General features: G+C 40.6%; 1 pseudogene; it reads right to left on the reverse strand.

The window, feature by feature from the left end:
* Positions 1–1,677: 1,677 nt before the first annotated feature.
* Positions 1,678–21,581, reverse strand: LOC143651387 (folate receptor alpha pseudogene; annotated as a pseudogene).
* Between the last annotated feature and the right edge of the window lie 1,677 nt (positions 21,582–23,258).

Raw genomic sequence — 23,258 nt, forward strand, 5'->3', positions numbered from 1 at the left:
GGTCTTGGCTCAACTGTCACAACCCCTGAGAGGGGGCCCACAGTTACCTTGCCTGTTATCGTTCCCTCTTCCCACACCACCGCCTTTCATTTCACGCTGCGTTATTTTCTTCCTTCCCCTTACTGCTCATTATCACTCTCTGAATCACCTGGGTTAGACGGTCCCTCACTCATTCGTGTACTGCCCCCCACCTTATCACAAGCCCCTTGAGAGTGGCCCTTTGTTGCCTCCTTGTTCTCTGCAGTACTCCTGTCACCTGGCACACAGTGGGAACATACACCTTAGTGGAGAGGATAAATGTCTTTGCATGAAGCCATCATCTGGTACTTGGGTGAGGGATATCTGACTTGCCTTGGAATCCAGGCAGCTGAATTTTTTACCAGCCTTCAAGATTGTGAGAACCCCGTATGACCCAGCAATCCCAAAGGAAGTGAAAGCAGGGACTCAGCTGGATATCTGTACACCAGCGTTCATAGCAGCGTTATCTGCGATAGCCCAAAGGTGATAGCAACCCAAGTGTCCGTCAACAGAAGAATGAACAAACAAAACGTGGCATACGCATTGGAATATCATTCAGCTGTAAAAAGGAATGAAGTTCTGAAACACACCTCCGCATGGATGAAGCTTGAGGACATCATCTTATGGGAAATAAACCAGACACAAAAGGACACACACATATTGCGTGATCTCCTTAATATGAAATCATAGGAATATGCAAACTCAGAGAGACAGAAACCAGATTACAGGTTACAGGGGCCCAAGGTGGGATTGGAGAATGGGGGAAAAGTTTGGTAATAGATTGACGGTAGCATGAAGCTGTGAATGTAATTAGCAGCACAAGACTGCATACTTGAAAGTGGTTAAAATGTGAAATGTTATGTTTTCTAAATGTTACCACAGTAATTTTTTTTTTTAAAGTTTCTAAGGAAAGGCGGAATGAGTTCTTTTTCAGAGATAGATGCTGCATGGCGGGCAATCTGCCTTCCCTCTAACCTTTTTCATTCTTGGCTTCTAAAACAAAGAGGAGGTGAAGAAAAGTCGATGGGCAAGAGTCTGTCAAAATAACACCAAGGCTGCACTTAATTAAGATGAATAATTTGAACACTCTCAAGTCAAACAATGGAAACATTGAGTCCCCACTGAATCATAAACTTGGCCAAGTAAGCTGGTCTCCAGAAGCCTCCTGGAACATTCTCAGAGATGGGAGAAGACATCTTGCTTAGCCCTGGGGATAGAGAGGGGGGAGGGGAGAGAAAATAGGGTTCAGGGAAACCTTGGTCTTGATTTCAGCTTCACTAACATGTTCCAGGTTGTTTTGGACTTAGTAAATCTCCCTCATTTTTCCCTTATAACAAAATAAAGTATGTTTACTATAGGTGAATCAAAAGAGCAGCTGAAAACCCCACATAATCCTATCATCCAGAAATTTAATGTTTTGGTTTATATCTTCCAGAGGCTTTTTTTTCCCTTAGCATAAATATACTTGAAATATATTTATGCTACTTTGACATGTGATTATACTGTATATACTGCCTTATCAACTGCTTTTATCACCTCATAATATATTGTGAAACTTTTCCCGTGCCATTAAATCCTTTTCAGCACCACCATCTTCTTTTTTTTTTTTGATTTTTTTTAATTTTAATGTGAAGTTTCTGTTTATATAAACAGGTTGTCCGGGGCCTCACCATGGAGCAGGAACTGAGTAGCTAGGAGCTGGGAGGCTGAATATGGCTGGGATGTGTAAATAACAGGTGGAAGGAACTCGGCTAAGCAGCCCCAGTGTCATCAGGGACAGGTAAACAGGAAAGGTCCCATCCTACGGCTCTGAGCCCCACTCACGGTCTCAGCCTAGACCCCTGCCACTTCCTCGTTGGGGTTGCTCTGGGCTGGGACAGACCAAATCTGGATGCAGTGGCCTCTCCCTCGGCTGTGGTTGCTGACATTGCAGGAGCGACTCCAGATTTCACTGCACAGGGCAGCAGGTGTGGGGAAGGAGAAACCGAAAGGGTGGCAGGCAGCTTTCACTGGGCGCTGGTTATACCCTGAGGTCCGCTGCCAGGCCTCGTGCCAGCTGCCTCTGCAGGTGTGGGAGGTTTGGCAGGTCTCCCGCCAGCGCTCACGGACCTCTTTGCACCGGGGCATGTTCAGGACCCACAATTTACACCAGCTCTGGTCCGCTTTTGGATCCAGGGCCCCAAGCTGGGGGAGCACTCAGAGAAGCAGGCGAACAGGATGAAGTGCCGTTTGCAGGCAGATGCCATCTCTCCACGGTGGCCACGGTTGAGCGTGTACAGGTAGGAAATGTCCTTACCGGCTGCCCCAGGAGCAGCAGACATTGTGCCTTCGGGGACGGCGCTGCTCACACAACTCGTCCTCAGGGCTTCTGCCTTTCCCTTCTGGGACTTGGCGCTCACGCAGACGCTGAGAAATTGAGTCCTGGCCCGAGTAGTTCTGGACTGGGGTCCCCATACTGTGGTCACCGACACCAGAAGGCGCAGCAGCTATGTTGTCGTCGGTGGGGCCGTGTTTGCTCCTGGGAGAGGAGGTGGTTCTCGGTCTGACTCAGGTTTCTGCTCTGCACTTCCCCTTTCCTCATTCCAGGAGACAACTGCAGGTTAGCGGACTTGGAGACAGTGGAGCAAGCAGCGGGAATGGAGCCTGGAGTGGAGCTTGAATCCTGCGACCACCTGGGATGGTGAAGTCCTCTGCAGACCCCAGCTGGAAAAGGAACTAGCACCATCTTTTTTTTTTTTGTAATGTTCACACAGCTTTATTCATAATAGCTAAAAACTGGGTATAGCATGGTTGCCCATCCAAGGAAAACTGATAAATGAATTGTGACAATGTATCAAATTTAATATTACCTAGATATCACCTTGTTAGTCAAGATGTAATGAAGAGGCTAGAAGGAAGTGCCTGAAAATGTAGAGCTGTGTTCCTGTAGCCATGTTTCTTGAAGATGATTGTATAATAATATAGCGTTCACTATGTGACTGTGTGATTGTGAAAAACTTGTGTCTGATGCTTCTTTTATCTACCTTACCGACAGACGAATAAAACATACGGAATAAAAAAAAAATAATGGGGGAACAAATGCTAAAATAAATTTAGATTGCAATGCTAGTGATCAATGAAAGGGAAGGGTAAAGGGTATGGTATGTATGAATTTTTTTCTGTTGTCTTTTCATTTCTTTTTTTGAATTGATGCAAATGTTCTAAGAAATGATCATGATGATGAATGTGCAACTATGTGATGATACTGTGAATTACTGATTATATATGTAGAATGGAATGATCATATGTTAAGAATGTTTGTGTTTGTTGCTGTATTTAAAAAAATTCTTTAATTAATTAAAAAAATTCAAAGTTTAATATTACTCCAGTTTTAAAGAAACAAAATACCAATATACCCAACTGCATGGATGAATCTCAAAAACATTCATCTGAGTTTGAAATAAGATCCTTGAGCAATAAATTTACTATTGCATGATATTACATTATATCAAGGCTTAGAACAGCAAATTGAACATAAAGCAAAATAGATGGTTAAATAAAATACTTGGAATTGCCTTCAAGAATTGGGAGGACCCGACACAGATATACTAGGAAGAAACAAGGGAAATCGCTGGGTTGAGGGTAGTATGCCAGACCTTTTTAGGGGTCTTGTTACAGGGGTTTTATATTTTTCAAACTTCACTGAATTATATTAATTTAATAATCATGCTTTTAGCAGTTTGTGAATCATACCAAATACAAAGAAAACCTTACTCAAAAATTAACTTCTTTTAATTATATATATCCTGAAGTATTTATGGGTGAAGATTGCTCATGTTAGCAGTCTACTTTGACATAAAAATAAATTAAAAACAGAAAACAAAACATAAACAATTGCTTTGATGGAAAGCACTATGGATGGAAAATGATATATAATAAAATAATTATAGCAAAATGTCCAAGTACAATGTTCAGGCTAAACATTCATATAAATGTGTTCAAGTTTAATTCTTTCATCTTTCCTATATGTTTGTATATTTATTTTGTATGTTGTAGGGTGGAGGTCACATTTCATTCTTTTTTCATGTGACTGTTCCATTATTGTAGCACCATTTGTTGATATTTTGCGGGGGGAGGGGGGAAATGCATGGATCAGGATTCGAACCCGGGTCTCCTGCACAGTAGGCGAGAATTCTACCATTGAACTACCCTTGCACTGTCTATTTTTTAATTAAATGAAAAGATTTACAGTTCTTAAAAAATAATATTTTAAAGAAATATGTCGTCTAGTGCATATTTACAAAATAATTTCTTTGATTTTCAAATGGACGAACAGCAAATTCCTAATGATGCCATTTTAAAGTATCAAAAATAATAGTTCTCTGTAACAAAACATGTAATATGAAGCCAAATTTCTCCTCATAAAAATGTAACATTTAAAAATATTTTCCTCAGTGTTATCTTACACCAAGAGAATAATAAGTAAAATTTTGAAAGGAAAATGCATTTTTTTTTTTTTTTTTTGGCATGGGCAGGCACCAGGAATTGAACCCAGGTCTCCGGCACAGCAGACGACAACTCCGCCACTGAGCCACCATTGCCCGCCTGGAAAATGTATTTTAAAGCAAAAGAAACATATCAAATTAAAATGAATGCAATATATACTACCACCAATAATAAAAGACTTTAAAGTGGTTTTCTTTGAAAAGCATAGTCATTTGCCAAATTAGTCACGTAAGAATATTATTTTAAAATTCTGGGACGAATGCAATTATATAATAAAAGCATGATATCTATACATATATAAGAAAATTGAGAAAACAATTTTATTTTCTGAAGTTTGACGGGAAAATAGAATATTCTAAAACATTAGCTTGAGAGACTTCCTGGAAGATGGCGGCTTAGTAAGACGCGGGGATCTTAGTTTCTTCTCCAGGACACCTACTAGGGGAGTAGAAACGATACAGAAAGCGCCCAAAGCCACAACAGAGATAAAAAAGACAGCGTACCCCATCCTGGAACGGCTGGCTGGCTGAGAGAAGCAGCTCGGGTGAGATCGCCGAGGCGCGCGGGCCTTACCGGGCGGGGTGGCAAGCGGCCGGAGTTACTCCCTTCCCCCTTCCCGGGCCGGCTGGGAGAATTGGAGAGGCGGTCCCCTGAAACCAAGGCGACTGGCGCCCACACCACGCGCAGCCCCCGGACCAACTGAGAGAATTGGATCGGAAACCCCCAGGCCGCGGAGAACGGTGACCCCGTGACTCCCGGGGAACGTGCACTCTCTCGGGCGGGCCGCTGCCGCTGGCGCCCTCCCGCCACGCTTGTTGCCCAGGGCCGACTAGGAAATTCGGACGGGCTCTTTCCCTGGCTGCGGCGACCAGCAACCCTCCCTGCGTTCGGACACCCTCCCTGCGTTCGGACCCCTGGGCCGGCTCAAGCCGCTTCGGCTAGCGAACCCCCAGGACGGCGAGAGTTTTCCAAAGTTTAAGGTCCCACAGCACCTTTTACTGGTGGGACCCGCAGACAAACGGGTGCCACGAGCGCCACCTACTGGGCAGGATAAGAAAAACAGAACCCAGAGATTTCACAGAAAAATATTACAACCTTGCTGGGTCCAACACCAAGAGAAATCTGAATAAATGCCCAGACGCCAGCAGCAGAAGATAACTGTCCACGCTCAAAAGATTGAGAATATGGCTCAGTCAAAGGAACAAACCAATAGCTCAAATGAGACACAAGAGCTGAGACAACTAATGCTGAATATACGAACAGAAATGGAAAACCTCTTCAAAAATGAAATCGATAAATTGAGGGAGGACATGAAGAGGACATGGGCTGAACATAAAGAAGAAATAGAAAAACTGAAAAAACAAATCGCAGAACTTATGGAAGTGAAGGATAAAGTAGCAAACATAGAAAAAATAATGGATAGCTACAATGATAGATTTAAAGAGACAGAAGATAGAATTAGTGATTTGGAGGATGGAACATCTGAATTCCAAAAAGAAACAGAAACTATAGGGAAAAGAATGGAAAAATTTGAACAGGGTATCAGGGAACTCAAGGACAATATGAACCGCACAAATATACGTGTTGTGGGTGTCCCAGAAGGAGAAGAGAAGGGAAAAGGAGGAGAAAAACTAATGGAAGAAATTATCACTGAAAATTTCCCAACTCTTATGAAAGACCTAAAATTACAGATCCAAGAAGTGCAGTGCACCCCAAAGAGATTAGACCCAAATAGGCGTTCTCCAAGACACTTACTAGTTAGAATGTCAGAGGTCAAAGAGAAAGAGAAGATCTTGAAAGCAGCAAGAGAAAAACAATCCATTACATACAAGGGAAACCCAATAAGACTTTGTGTAGATTTCTCAGCAGAAACCATGGAAGCTAGAAGACAGTGGGATGATATATTTAAAATACTAAAAGAGAAAAACTGCCAACCAAGACTCCTATATCCAGCAAAATTATCCTTCAAAAATGAGGGAGAAATTAAAACATTCTCAGACAAAAAGTCACTGAAAGAATTTGTGACCAAGAGACCAGCTCTGCAAGAAATACTAAAGGGACCACTAGAGTCAGATACAAAAAGACAGAAGAGAGAGATATGGAAAAGAGTGTAGAAAGAAGGAAAATCAGATATGATATATATAATACAAAAGGCAAAATGTTAGAGGAAAATATTATCCAAACAGTAATAACACTAAATGTCAATGGACTGAATTCCCCAATCAAAAGACATAGATTGGCAGAATGGATTAAAAAACAGGATCCTTCGATATGCTGTCTACAGGAAACACATCTTAGACCCAAAGATAAACATAGGTTGAAAGTGAAAGGTTGGGAAAAGATATTTCATGCAAATAACAACCAGAAAAGAGCAGGAGTGGCTATACTAATATCCAACAAATTAGACTTCAAATGTAAAACAGTTAAAAGAGACAAAGAAGGACACTATATACTAATAAAAGGAACAATTAAACAAGAAGACATAACAATCATAAATATTTACGCACCGAATCAGAATGCCCCAAAATACGTGAGGAATATACTGCAAACACTGAAAAGGGAAATAGACTCATATACCATAATAGTTGGAGACTTCAACTCACCACTCTCATCAATGGACAGAACATCTAGACAGAGGATCAACAAAGAAATAGAGAATCTGAATATTACTATAAATGAACTAGACTTAATAGACATTTATAGGATATTACATCTCACAACAGCAGGATACACCTTTTTCTCAAGTGCTCATGGATCATTCTCAAAGATAGACCATATGCTGGGTCACAAAGCAAGTCTTAACAAATTTAAAAAGATTGAAATCTTACACAACACTTTCTCGGACCATAAAGGAATGATGTTGGAAATCAATAATAGGCAGAGTGCCAGAAAATTCACAAATACGTGGAGGCTCAACAACACACTCCTAAACAACGACTGGGTCAAAGAAGAAATTGCAAGAGAAATTAGCAAATACCTCGAGGCGAATGAAAATGAAAACACAACATATCAAAACCTATGGGACGCAGCAAAGGCAGTGCTAAGAGGGAAATTTATTGCTCTAAATGCCTATATCAGAAAAGAAGAAAAGGCAAAAATTCAGGAATTAACTATCCATTTGGAAGAACTGGAGAAAGAACAGCAAGCTAACCCCAAAGCAAGCAAAAGGAAAGAAATAACAAAGATTAGAGCACAAATAAATGAAATTGAAAACATGAAAACAATAGAGAAAATCAATAAGGCCAGAAGTTGGTTCTATGAGAAAATCAATAAGATTGATGGGCCCTTAGCAAGATTGACAAAAAGAAGAAGAGAGAGGATGCAAATAAATAAGATCAGAAATGGAAGAGGAGACATAACTACTGACCTCACAGAAATAAAGGAGGTAATAACAGGATACTATGAACAACTTTACGCTAATAAATACAACAATTTAGAGGAAATGGACGGGTTCCTGGAAAGACATGAACAACCAACTTTGACTCAAGAAGACATAGATGACCTCAACAAACCAATCACAAGTAAAGAAATTGAATTAGTCATTCAAAAGCTTCCTAAAAAGAAAAGTCCAGGACCAGATGGCTTCACATGTGAATTCTACCAAACGTTCCAGAAAGAATTAGTACCAATTCTCTTCAAACTCTTCAAAAAAATCGAAGTGGAGGGAAAACTACCTAATTCATTCTATGAAGCCAACATCACCCTCATACCAAAACCAGGCAAAGATATTACAAAAAAAGAAAACTACAGACCAATCTCTCTAATGAATACAGATGCAAAAATCCTCAATAAAATTCTAGCAAATCGTATCCAACAACACATTAAAAGAATTATACATCATGACCAAGTAGGATTCATCCCAGGTATGCAAGGATGGTTCAACATAAGAAAATCAATTAATGTAATACACCATATCAACAAATCAAAGCAGAAAAATCACATGATCATCTCAATTGATGCAGAGAAGGCATTTGACAAGATTCAACATCCTTTCCTGTTGAAAACACTTCAAAAGATAGGAATACAAGGGAACTTCCTTAAATTGATAGAGGGAATATATGAAAAACCCACAGCTAATATCATCCTCAATGGGGAAAAATTGAAAACTTTCCCCCTAAGATCAGGAACAAGACAAGGATGTCCACTATCACCACTATTATTCAACATTGTGTTGGAGGTTTTAGCCAGAGCAATTAGACAAGAAAAAGAAATACAAGGCATCAAAATTGGAAAGGAAGAAGTAAAACTATCACTGTTTGCAGACGATATGATACTATAGGTCGAAAACCCGGAAAAATCCACAACAAAACTACTAGAGCTAATAAATGAGTACAGCAAAGTAGCAGGTTACAAGATCAACATTCAAAAATCTGTAGCATTTCTATACACTAGTAATGAACAAGCTGAGGGGGAAATCAAGAAACGAATCCCATTTACAATTGCAACTAAAAGAATAAAATACCTAGGAATAAATTTAACTAAAGAGACAAAAAACCTATATAAAGAAAACTACAAAAAACTGCTAAAAGAAATCACAGAAGACCTAAATAGATGGAAGGGCATACCGTGTTCATGGATTGGAAGACTAAATATAGTTAAGATGTCAATCCTACCTAAATTGATTTACAGATTCAATGCAATACCAATCAAAATCCCAACAACTTATTTTTCAGAAATAGAAAAACCAATAAGCAAATTTATCTGGAAGGGCAGGGTGCCCCGAATTGCTAAAAACATCTTGAGGAAAAAAAATGAAGCTGGAGGTCTCGCGCTGCCTGACTTTAAGGCATATTATGAAGCCACAGTGGTCAAAACAGCATGGTATTGGCATAAAGATAGATATATCGACCAATGGAATCGAATAGAGTGCTCAGATATAGACCCTCTCATCTATGGACATTTGATCTTTGATAAGGCAGTCAAGCCAACTCACCTGGGACAGAGCAGTCTCTTCAATAAATGGTGCCTAGAGAACTGGATATCCATATGCAAAAGAATGAAAGAAGACCCATCTCTCACACCCTATACAAAAGTTAACTCAAAATGGATCAAAGATCTAAACATTAGGTCTAAGACCATAAAACAGTTAGAGGAAAATGTTGGGAGATATCTTATGGATCTTACAACTGGAGGCGATTTTATGGACCATAAACCTAAAGCAAGAGCACTGAAGAAGGAAATAAATAAATGGGAACTCCTCAAAATTAAACACTTTTGTGCATCAAAGAACTTCATCAAGAAAGTAGAAAGACAGCCTTCACAATGGGAGACAATATTTGGAAATGATATATCAGATAAAGGTCTAGTATCCAGAATTTATAAAGAGATTGTTCATCTCAACAACAAAAAGACAGCCAACCCAATTACAAAATGGGAAAAAGACTTGAACAGACACCTCTCAGAAGAGGAAATACGGATGGCCAAGAGGCACATGAAGAGATGCTCAATGTCCCTGGCCATTAGAGAAATGCAAATCAAAACCACAATGAGATATCATCTCACACCCACCAGAATGGCCATTATCAACAAAACAGAAAATGACAAGTGCTGGAGAGGATGCGGAGAAAGAGGCACACTTATCCACTGTTGGTGGGAATGTCAAAGGGTGCAACCACTGTGGAAGGCAGTTTGGCGGTTCCTCAAAAAGCTGAATATAGAATTGCCATACGACCCAGCAATACCATTGCTAGGTATCTACTCAAAGGACTTAAGGGCAAAGACACAAACGGACATTTGCACACCAATGTTTATAGCAGCATTATTTACAATTGCAAAGAGATGGAAACAGCCAAAATCTCCATCAACAGAAGAGTGGCTAAACAAACTGTGGTATATACATACGATGGAATATTATGCAGCTTTAAGACAAGATAAACTTATGAACCATGTAATAACATGGATGGACCTAGAGAATATTATGCTGAGTGAATCCAGCCAAAAACTAAAGGACAAATACTGTATGGTCCCACTGATGTGAACGGACATTCGAGAATAAACTTGAAATATGTCATTGGTAACAGAGTTCAGCAGGAGTTAGAAACAGGGTAAGACAATGGGTAATTGAAGCTGAAGGGATACAGACTGTGCAACAGGACTAGATACAAAAACTCAAAAATGGACAGCACAATAATACCTAATTGTAAAGTAATCATGTTAAAACACTGAATGAAGCTGCATCTGAGCTATAGGTTTTGTTTTGTTTTGTTTTGTTTTGTTTTGATTTTACTATTATTACTTTTATTTTTTTCTCTATATTAACATTCTATATCTTTTTCGGTTATGTTGCTAGTTCTTCTAAACCAATGCAAATGTACTAAGAAATGATGATCATACATCTATGTGATGATGTTAAGAATTAATGATTGCATGTGTAGAATGGTATGATCTCTAAATGTTGGGTTAATTTCTTTTTTTCCGTTAATTAAAAAAAAAAAAAAAAAGAGAAGGGATAATTGGAGATGAAGGGATACAGACTGTACAACGGGACTGGATATAAAAACTCAGAAATGGACAGCACAATACTACCCAATTGTAATGCAATTATGTTAAAACACTGAATGAAGCTGCATGTGAGGTATAGGTTTTTGTTTTTGTTTTTTTTGTTTTTTTTTCTTTCTATTATTGTTTTAATTCTTATTCTGTTGTCTTTTTATTTCTTTTTCTAAATCGATGCAAATGTACTAAGAAATGATGAATATGCAACTATGTGATGTTATTAAGAATTACTGATTGTACATGTAGATTGGAATGATTTCTAATTGTTTTGTTAATTCTTTTTTTAATTAATAAAAAAAAACAAAAAAAACCAAAACAAACAAACAAAAAAACATTAGCTTGATAGCAGAGAGATGGCCATCTTTTCACAGAAATCTTATCTGCAGCTATTTATGCACTAATTGTTTAGCAAAATCCAAAACACTATTCCTGAAGTAAAGAAGAACATGATTTGAGTAGATAAATATTTTAGTTTAAATATATACCTAATGATGACACACATATTAGTTATAAAACTAATTTTACTTATTATATACCTTTTTATTTTTCTTAAAATATTTTTATTGAGAAATAGCCACACACATACAATCCAACCATATTATACAATAGCTCATAATATCATCACATAGTTGTGTATTTATCACCATGATCATTGTTAGAACAGTTGCATTACTCCAAAAAAAGAAATGAAAAGAAGAAAAAAAACTCATACATCCCATACCCCTCCCTCTCATTGACCCATCGCATTTCAATCTACCCAATTCTACCCTTTATCTCCCCTTATTATTTATTTTTTATCCTTTTATTTTACTCATCTGTCCATACCCTGGATAAAAGGAGGATCAGGCACAAGGTTTTCACAATCACACAGTCACACTGTAAAAGCTAGTTATACAGTCTTCAAGAATCAAGGCTAGTGGAATACAGTTCAACAGTTTCAGGTATTTTCCTCCAGCCACTCCAGTACACCATAAACTAAAAAGGGCTATCTGCATAATGCATAAGAATAACCACCAGGATAACCTCTAGACCCTGTTTGAAATCTCTCATTCACTGAGACTCTATTTTGTCTCATTTCTCCCTTCCCCCTTTTGGTCAAGAAAGCTTTCTCATTTCCATGATGCTGGGTTCCAGCTCATCCCCAGGAGTCAGGTCCCACGTTGCCAGGGAGATTTACACTTCTGGCAGTCATGTCCTACATGGGGGGTGGGGAGAGGGCAGTGACTTGCCAAGTTGGCTTAGAGAGAGAGGCCACATCGAGCAACAAGTCACCCCCTGAGGATGGGTCCTTTCCCATCGTCAGGGTGTGACACTTAGGCACAATTATTGGTAGGCTTAGCTTCTCTTTTGCAGGAATAAGCTTCATAGGGGTGACCCCCAAGATTGAGGGCTCAGCTTATTGAATTGGTTGTCCCCACTGCTTGCGAGAGTGTCAGGATTTCCCCAGATGGGGAAGTTGAATATTTCCTCCTTTCTTTCCAGTCCTCCAAGGGACTTTGCAAATACTTTTTTTATTCTCTGCCCAAATCACTAACCTGTATGAACCAACAAGATCTCTCACCCTATTCAAGACTCCATGTAATTATGGTATTCAAGTAAACTGACCATACAAGTTAAATCAGATAAAGTGCTACTCTGAATATAAATTTTGCATCAAGTAAACATGCCTGTCTTTGGTCCTACACAGGAATTGAAGTTTGAAAATACGAATATCACCCTTGACCCAGTATTCTGATTTACCTTGGTCCTATGCAGATCAGCTTCATTCATAGCTCTAGACGAAGTCTGATCATTTTTTCAGCGTTTTAAACAGTTGTTGAATGGAGTAATGCTGGCTTTCATAGCTTTAGTGTCTAACTCTGCGTCTCAAGTGTCACATAAATACCCGAGGTTTCACAGAACAACCAGGTTATATAAATAGCCCAGTATGTCAGAATTTAGAAATATCAGTTACAACTCCTAAATATAAGTGATTGCTGTAAGAGCTTACAATTTTAGGAACCTTTACAATAGGCCCTAACCTGATAACCCAAGGCATCATTATTTTTAATGGCTGTGTAGTATTCCATCATATGTCTGTATTATCCAACCTATGCCCTGTCATTGGACATTTTGGTTGTTTCCAATTTTGTAAGCATCACTGCAATGACTAATTCTGAAATGCATTCATGATTATTCCCTTAGAACTAGTTTCTAGAAGCAGAATTTCTGTATTAGAGGGTATGTAAAAGTATACCCTATAGAGGGTATAAAAAATGTCTAGGGGTTTTTAGATGTAGCTGTTTTGGACAGCACATTTATTAGTTTGAAGGGCATTACTAAATGTGGTCCACTATATGAACATGGAAAAATAAATGTGAACGGACTTTTCGGTCTCTTCACATTTATTTTTACTGAGTGTTGTGATACTGTGCTAGGAACAATACACATAGTTTACATTCAGGTGGGAATTCCTGCCTTCAAAGGAGTTTGTATTGGAAAAAAAAAACCTTAGATTTTTGATCTAAACAAACATAAAACAAATCAATTTTACAGAATGAATTGATCAATTCATTGACCAAATTAATTAGAAACAGATATAAAAGAAAACCCTGCTCTTTCCTATGTTCCTCCATTAAGCAATGACCTTCTTGATTTATTAAGTTTCCTACAAGTGCATTTGTATGTGGTGTATCTTTTATGGCACACACTGATGACTGACTACCGAAAGGCCCTTCCTAAACCTTCTTCTCCACTTTCAGCCTCCTGCTATGGAAAGTGAAAAAGCCAGAAATGTACTTTCCCAGCCTCCCTCGTGCTAAGGATGACCTGTCTTTGCCATAGGAGCCAAGGGGACATCTGTTGCAGGGGTCCTGGGACACTTTTTTTCCTACCTGACAAAAGGAGAGAAATAACAAAATAAGGTGTCTTTCGTCACCTTAGCCCTATGCCCCTTCCTAACCTTTGGCCCTCATATGTGAGTTTAGGATATAGGAGCTGTGGCAGCTATCTTGTCACCATGAGGTAACAAGCCTAAACAAACATCCTGATATTGATGAGTCCTCCCTTACATTATAGAGCTTCTGAGCCTATCCTGGAGCTACCCTGGAAACTGATTCTCAATTAAGTCTTTCTGGTTTAAGTTAGTGATTCTCAAAGTTGGTGATTAAGTTAGATCACTACCTAGGAAAACTCTAAAAATTCCTGATGCCCAGACCTCAGCCCATACTAATGAAATCAGCATTTCTGGGAGGAGTGAGAGATGGGGTGGGACCTAGGCATCAGTACTTTTTTTTTTTATTTAATTTTTTATTAATAAAAAAAATTACAAGAAACAAACACTCCCAAGACATACTCTCAGCAATTCACAATATCATCACATAGTTGCATGTTCATCATCGTGATCATTTCCCAGAACATTAGCATCAACTCAGAAAAAGAAATAAAAAGACAACAGAAAAATATAACAAACAGAAAAAAAAATTTTACAGGCCATACCCCTTACTGATCCCTTCCATTGATCACTAGCATTTCAAACTAAATCTATTTTAACATTTGTTCCCCCTATTATTTATTTTCACTCCACGTGTTCCTCTCATCTGTTGACAAGGTAGATAAAAGGAGCATCAGACACAAGGTTTTCACAATCACACAGTCACATTGGGAAAGCTATATCATTATACAATCATCATCAAGAAACATGGCTACTGGAACACAGCTCTACATTTTCAGGCAGTTCCCTCCAGCCTCTCTATTACATCTTGGATAACAAGGTGATATCTACTTAATGCATAAGAATAACCTCCAGGATAACCTCTTGACTCTGTTTGGAATCTCTCAGCCATTGACACTTTGTCTCATTTCACTCTTCCCCCTTTTGGTTGAGAAGGTTTTCTCAATCCCTTGATGCTGGGTCTCAGCTCATTCTAGAGTTTTTCTCAATCCCTTGAGGCTGAATCTCAGCTCATTCTATGATTTCTGTCCCACGCTGCCAGGAAGACTCACACCCCTGGTGGTCGTGTCCCATGTAGACAGGGGGAGGGTGGTGAGTCTGCTTGCTGTGTTGGCTGGAGAGAGAGGCCACATCTGATCAACAAAAGAGGTTCTCTTGGGGGTGACTCTTAGACCTAATTTTAAGTAAGCTTGGCCTATCCCCTGTGGGTTTAAGTTTCATATGAACAAACCCCAAGACTGGGGGCTCAGCCTATAGCTTTGGTTGTCCACACTGCTTGTGAGAATATCAAGAATTCAACTTGGGGAAGTTGAGTTTTCCCCCGTTCTCACCATTCCCCAAAGGGGGCTTTGCAAATACTTTTCCACTCACTGATCAAATCACTCTGGGATTCATCAGGGAATAACTTGGACAAACCAACAAAACCTCATGCCCTATACAAAGTTCCATGTACTTAAGGTGTTCAATCAACTATTTACATAAGTTATATTAGGAGATGACCTAGTCAAAGTATAGATTTGTACCAAATAAACATTTTTTGCTTTAGTCTCACACATTAGTTGAAATTTTAAAATATTAAGTACCATCTATTTTCAGCACACTGCAGTAATGACATTCTTTTGTTCTTCCTCATGCAAAAACATTTTTTAAGTTTGTACATTTAGTCACTATCATTATACACTCTAGGCATTCCTAGATTACACCATCTCAATCTTTATCATCTATCTTTCTTTGTGATTTCATTTATGCCCCAGCCCTCCTCCCTCTATCATTCTCATATGCAGCTTCATTCAGTGTTTTAACATAACTGTATTTAACATAACTGTTAGGTAGTATTGTGCTGTCCATTTTTGAGTTTTTATATTCAGTCCTGTTGCACAGTCTGTATCCCTTCAGCTCCAATTACCCAATATCTTACCCCATTTCTATCTCCTGATGGTCTCTGTTACCAAGGAAATATTCCAAGTTTATTCACTAATGTCAGTTCACATCAGTGAGACCATACAGTATTTGTCCTTTTGTTTCTGGCTAATCGCACTCAGCATAATGTCCTTAAGGCCCATTCATGTTGTTACATACTTCATAACTTTAGTCTGTCTTACAGCTGCATAATATTCCATCTTATGTAAATGTCACAGTTTGTTTAGCCAACTGTCTGTTGACGGACATTTTGGCTGTTTCCATCTCTTGGTAATTGTTTATAATGCTGCTATAAACATTGGTGTGTAAATGTCATTTGTGTCCTTGGCCTCGTGTCCTTTGAGTAGAGACAGCATATAGATGGGTCCTGTTTTTTAATCCATTCTGCCAGACTATGTCTTTTTTTTTTTTTTTTAACTTTTTTTATTAATTAAAAAAATTAACAAACAAAACATTAAGATATCATTCCATTCTACATATACAATCAGTAATCTTAATATCATCACATAGTTGCATATTCATCATTTCTTAGAACATTTGCATCGATTTAGAAAAAGAAATAAAAAGACAACAGAAAAAGAAATAAAATGATAACAGAGGGAAAAAAAAGATTATACATACCATACCCCTTATCCGTTGCTTTCATTTACCACTAGCATTTCAAACTAAATTTATTTTAACATTTGTTCCCCCTATTATTTATTTTTATTCCATATGTTCTACTCTTCCGTTGATATAGTAGCTAAAAGGAGCATCAGACACAAGGTTTTCACATTCACAGAGTCTCATTGTGAAAGCTATATCATTGTTCAATCATCATCAAGAAACATGGCTACTGGAACACAGCTCTACGTTTTCAGGCAGTTCCCTCCAGCCCCTCCACTACATCCTGAACAACAGGGTAATATCTACTTAATGCATAAGAATAACCTCCAGGATAACCTCTCAACTCTGTTTGGAATCTCTCAGCCATTGACACTTAGTCTCATTTCACTCTTCCCCCTTTGGTCGAGAAGATTCTCTCAATCCCTTGATGTTAATTCTCAGCTCATTCCATGGTTTTACTCAGTTCCTTAATGCTGAGTCTCAGCTCCTTCCAGGATCTCTGTTCCACGTTGCCAGGAAGGTCCACACCTCTGGGAGTCATGCCCCACGCAGAGAGGGGGCGGGTGGTGAGACTGCTCGTCATGTTGGCTGGAGAGAGAGGCCACATCTGAGCAACAAAAGAGGCTCTCTTGGGGGTGACTTTTAGGCCTAAATTTTAAGTAGACTTGATGTATCCTTTGTGGGGTTAAGTTTCATATGAACAAACCCCAAGACTGGGGGCTCAGCCTATAGCTTTGGTTGTCCACACGGCTTGTGAAAATATCAAGAATTCAACTTGGGGAAGTTGAATTTCTCCCCGCTCTCACCATTCCCTGAAGGGGGCTTGTAAATACTTTTCCAGTCACTGATCAAATCACTCTGGGATTCATCGGGGCATCACTCTGGACAAACCAACAAAATCTCATGTCCTGAGATTCCAAGTACTTATGACATTCAATCAAACTATCTACCTGAGTTATATTAGGAAATGCTCTAGTCAAAATATAAATTTTGTAACAAATAAACATTTTTTGCTTTAGTCTCACACATAAGGTGACATTTTAAAGTATTAATTATCATCTATTTTCAGCACCCTGCAATGATGACATTCCTTTGTTCTTCCTCATGCAAAAACATTTTTAAAATTTGTACATTGTACATTTCACTATTATTATACACTCTAGGCATTCCTAGATTATACCATCTCGATCTTTACCATCTATCTTTCTTTCTGATTTCATTTATGTCCCCAGCCCGCTTCCCTCTATCATTCTCATATGCAGCTTCATTCAGTGTTTTAACATAATTACATTACAGTTAGGTAGTATTGTGCTGTCCATTTCTGAGTTTTTATATTCAGTCCTGTTGCACAATCTGTATCCCTTCAGCTCCAATTACCCGATATCTTACCCTATTTCTATCTCCTGATGGTCTCTGTTACCAAGGAAATATTCCAAGTTTATTCACTAATGTCAGTTCATATCAGTGAGACCATACAGTATTTGTCCTTTTGTTTCTGGCTAATCACACTCAGCATAATGTCCTTAAGGTCAATTCATGTTGTTACATACTTCATAACTTTATTCTGTTTTACAGCTGCATAATATTCCATTTTATGTAAATGTCACAGTTTGTTTAGCCAACTGTCTGTTGATGGACATTTTGGCTGTTTCCATCTCTTGGTAATTGTAAATAATGCTGCTATAAACATTGGTGTGTAAATGTCATTTGTGTCCTTGGCCTCGTGTCCTTTGAGTAGAGACAGCATATAGATGGGTCCTGTTTTTTAATCCATTCTGCCAGACTATGTCTTTTGATTGGAGAGTTTAATCCATTAACATTCAGTGTTATTACTGCATGGGTAGTACTTTCTTCTACTATTTTGCCTTCTGGATTTTATATGTCATATCTAATTTTTCTTTTTACCTTTACTCATAGTCTTCCTTTCTACACTCTTCTCCACACCTCTCTCTTCTGGCTTCGTATCTGTCTCTAGTGTTCCCTTTAGTATTTCTTGCAGAGCTGGTCTCTTGGTCACAAATTCTCTCAGTGATTTTTTGTCTGAAAATGTTTTAATTTCTCCCTTATTTTTGAAGGACAGTTTTGCTGGATATAGAATTCTTGGTTGGTAGTTTTTCTCTTTTAATAATTTAAATGTATTATCCCACTGTCTTCTTGCCTCCATGGTTTCTGCTGAGAGATCTGCATATAGTCTTATTGGGCTTCCCTTGTATGTGATGGATTGCTTTTCTCTTGCTGCTTTCAAGATCCTCTCTTTCTTTTTGACCTCTGACATTCTGATTATTAAATAGGAGTATGCCTATTTGGAGCTATTCTGTTTGGGGTACGCTGCACTTCTTGGATCTGTAATTTTAAGTCTTTCATAAGATTTTGGAAATTTTCATTGATAATTTCCTCCATTAGTTTTTCTCCTCCTTTTCCCTTCTCTTCTCCTTCTGGGACACCCACAACACATATATTCGTGCGCTTCATATTGTCTTTCAATTCCCTGAGTCCCTGCTCATTTTTTTCCTATAGTTTCTGTTTCTTGTCGGATTTCAGATGTTCCGTCCTCTAGTTTTGAAATCCTATGTTCTGTCTCTCGAAATCTACCATTGTAGGTTTCCATTGTTTTTTTTCATCTCTTCTACTGTCTTTCATTCCCATAAGTTCTGTGATTGTTTTATCAGACTTTCAGTTTCTTCTTTTTGTTCTTTCCTTGCCTTCTTTATATCCTCCCGCAATTCATTGATTTGGTTTTTGATGAGGTTTTCCATGTCTGTTCATACATTCTGAATTAATTGTTTCAGCTCCTGTATGTCATTTGAATTGTTGGTTTGTTCCTTTGACTGGGCCATATCTTCAATTTTCCTAGTGTGATTTGTTATTTTTTGCTGGTGTCTAGGCATTTAATTACCTTAATTAGTTTATTCTGGAGATTGCTTTCACTTCTTTTATCTAGGGTTTTCTTGCTGGATGAATTTGTTGTCTATCTCTTCTTTAACATTCTGTTCAGCTTTATCTGGACCTTTAGCTTAAGTTTTGTTTAACAGAGGAGAATTTTTCAGTTTTTGTTTTCTTGTTTCTTGCCCTGCTTGTGTGGTGCTTTCCCCCCCACCACACTTAGGAGGGTCTACTTAGATATTATAGACCCCAGCCAGATTTTCCCAGACCAAACTGGCCTCCTATCAGTAGGAAAGAGTCACCTGCATCGGTTTTCCCTGAGGGTGAGACCCAGCAGGTTGAAAGACCTTCCTGTGAAGTCTCTGGACTCTGTTTTTCTTATCCTGCCCTGTGTGTGGTGCTTGTCTGACTGCGGGTCCCACCAGCATAAGATGATGCAGTACCTTTAACTTTGGCAGACTCTCCCTGCTGGGGGCATGGTGGATACAGAGGAGAGGTTGTAGGCTGGTTTTAATGGCTTCAAATTACCAAGCCCTGGTGTCTGAATTCCTTGATGGAGGGATTCCACCTGAGTTGGGCCTCACCCCTCCCCTGGGGAAGGCACAGGCTCCAGACAAGCCCCCAAAAGAGCTCACTTCTGCCTATGCCTGGGGCAGTTGCAGCCTGAAAAGTCCTGCCGCTGTATCCAGAGGCAGTCAAGCTTTTGTAGATACACAGCCACAAAAACCTGTTCCTTCTTTTTTTTTTTCCCCCCCTTTTTCTGTCAGTCTTGCCCCCTTGGCACTGGGGCAAAAATGAGCAACCTCTGCTTTGATCAGGTTCATTTAAGCTGGGGGCCTATTTTTAGTAGTCAGAATTTGTTAATTAGTTCCACAATTGGTGTTTGATTGTGCCCAGTCCCTGCTGCTGGTAAAGTCCTTTGGGAAGTGGCCTGTGGGGGAGGGGCGCTGGCCGCTGCAGCTTTGGGAACTCACGGTTCGGGGGGGTGCTCGCAGCCGGTCCAGCTGGTCCAGACTGGGGTACGTTGTGTGTCCAGTCACTGATGTGGCCCCAGGAGCTGTTCTGTACTGTTTCTGGTTATTTAGTAGTTGTTCTGGAGGACGCACTAAAATATGCACATTGTTAAGCCACCATCTTGACCCAGAAGTGGCAACAGTACTTCTGAAAATTCTTCAGGTAATTCAAAAAATGCAGTAAATGTGAAGTCTAGAGGTTTAAGCCAGTGCTTCTCAAGTGTTAATATGCATACAAGTCACCTGGAGAGTTTGTTAAAATACAGACCTGGATTCGTTAGAGCTGAGGTTGTGGCTGTGTCTATATTTTTAGCAAGATCCCAGTTCATGTCAATGCTGCCAGTCCAGGGACTATATTTTGAGTAGCAAGGGTTTAAGTTACTGTTACTTTGGCCAATACATCCTTCTTCTGGAAGGTCACCCTCATTTCATAGGTGTCGGAGTGGGAATACAGGGGGTGGGGGGATGGTAGCCCCCTGGGAATAGTGAGAATGCAGGAAGAGTCCCTAGTGGTGGCCAATGGGTTGCTAAATTAATGCATAATCCAAGGCCTGGGTCATGGGGTTGAAGACTGGGTTTTCCTGTCCTTTGCTCACTGCTAACCCAGACAGATTCAGCCTTAAGCAGAATGAGCTCTAACAGCTTTTTTTTTTTTTTTTTTTGCCTTTGGCGGGAAGGGTGTCTTTCCATCGGTCTTGATCTCTGCTATGCCTTTCCCCAGCAATAAGGAGGTGACACAATCAGGCAGCAGCAGATTTCTCTTTAGTTGCTATTTTCCATGATTCCAAAAGTCAGCCTTCCAAAACACTAATGGCGAAATTTCAGGTCAGAGAGAAAGAACACTTTGACGCAGGCCCTCCATTTCCTACAGAGTTATCTACATCTTCACTCTGCCTTAGTCCTTTCTTCCCAATCTCAGGGACGATGTGCCTGCCCCTAATACAGACCAGTCCCACCATCTCTGTGCTCCTGCGGCTCTGATGCCTCTCACAAGGTCATTAGTGCCTCCTGGTTGCCAAACCCAGGGGATTCTCCTTTCTCCCTCTGCACATCCGACTGGCCAGTCTACTGCTCCATTTCTCTGCTCTCCTCTATAGGAGATAATTTGCTCTTGCAGCCCCAGCTGCTTCTGTCCCATGTGCTCCCTACCACCTCTCTGAAGCTGTTCCTGTCAAAGTTGCCCAAGACCTCCAACTTGCCAGTCCAAACAGTTCACTGTAGGTCCCCATGGCACGGGACCTCTAGGCAGCCTGCGACCTACTTAAGTCCTTCCTCTTTCCTGACTCGTCTACATGGCGCCAGGTCCACCCACTTGCCTGGTTTCACTCTGACCTCACTGCCTCCTCCTTCTCAGTCCCTGTAAGCTGGCAAAACAGAGACTTCCACCCTTATCTCCTCTGAGCTCCAGACTCAGAGACTCGCAGCCCCAACCGCACATGCTACATCTCCACTGGGTTGGCCAACACTGTCCCAAACAGGGTCCTTCAACTCCCCTCACACCCTACCTCCATTCCATCAGAAAATCCTCTCAGCTCAACTTTCAACATAGATCAGCAGCTTTTTGGCTCAGTTGCCTCTAATCCTCTCCAAAGTCAACCTCGGAGTTCTTGCCACCAGTCTTCCGCCTGACTGACTGCAGTGGCCTCCTGACTGGTCTCCTGTATCTTGCTGGCCCTCCAGTGTCTGTTTGCCACACTGCAGCCAGAGCCACCTCTGCAAACATAAGTTTGATCGTGTCACTCCTGCACCCCAAGCCTCCATGGCTTCCCATCAGACATAGGGCAAAATGCTGAAGCCCCACTAGACCCTGGGAACTGCCCCTGCCTCTCTGTCCACTCTCAATGGCCACCACATCCTTCTCTCTTCCCTCCACTCAAGCCATATTGGCCTCCTGGCTACACCGTGTGCCAAGTTCCTTCTGGCCTCAGAACATTTGTACTCGCTGTTCCTTCTGCCTGAAACACCCTTCCCCCCGAATCCACATATCCCGTTTCCTCTTCAGGGGCCCTCCCTGACTCCAAGCAAAAATCACTCAGCCCCTTCTATCCCAGGCCCTCTCTCCCTATTACCTGGCTTCATATTTCTTTGTAACACTTACCATTAGACTGATCATGCCATGTATTTATTTGTCTGTTGTTTTTGTCTGCTCCCTGTCTCATACGTAAACTCCATGTTTACTCTTGGCTGTGCCTGGCACGTAGCAAGTGTGGAAAGAAAGAACGAACAAAGAAATGAACACGTGTTGCCTTAGTCCCTCCAGTCATGTGCTGTGAGCAAGATGCCTGGGCTCAGGCCAATCTGCCTAGGAGACTGCACGTGCCCCTCAGAGCTGCTTCTGGTTCTGAGTCACCTCTGCCATGGCTGCCACTCCTGTGGCTTCCCATCAGATGTGGGGCACAATGTTGAACCCCGGCAAGTCCCTGGGAACCTGTGTCAGGCTCCTGAGCGTCCCCTTGGCTGACTCTGGGGGCCGTTTGGGCCCCCAGTCCCTCTGCCATTTCTTAGTCTCACAGGCTCTGGGGCAGACAGGGCCTCTGCCATCTCCCCCAGGTAGAATTCCTGGACTAGGAACAGGAGGCATGCCCTGGTCTGGGGGCTGAAGAGCTCCCTCAGCCCCCACCTTTTCGGTCCAGGTTCTCCGGAAGACAGCGCGAGCCCTGCACTGGTCCTTCCCACCCGGGCCAAGCAGTTAGAGAAGCCCACCTTGGAGGCCCCAGCTGCCCTACGGTGAGCTGATTAGCTCTGGGAATGAATTTGGGGCTGAAATAACATAAATGAAAGCTCCTCCTGCTGTCCCTAATTCTCCCCCTTGAAATTGTACCCTTAGAAGTTTATTTTTAAGGAATGAGGAGCTCATAGCTCCACCTCCGAGAAGCCCTCCAGTCCCCCACCTTCTTTGGCCCATA

This window comes from Tamandua tetradactyla, chromosome 12 (genome assembly GCF_023851605.1).
Source record: "Tamandua tetradactyla isolate mTamTet1 chromosome 12, mTamTet1.pri, whole genome shotgun sequence".
NCBI classification, from domain to species: Eukaryota; Metazoa; Chordata; class Mammalia; order Pilosa; family Myrmecophagidae; genus Tamandua; species Tamandua tetradactyla.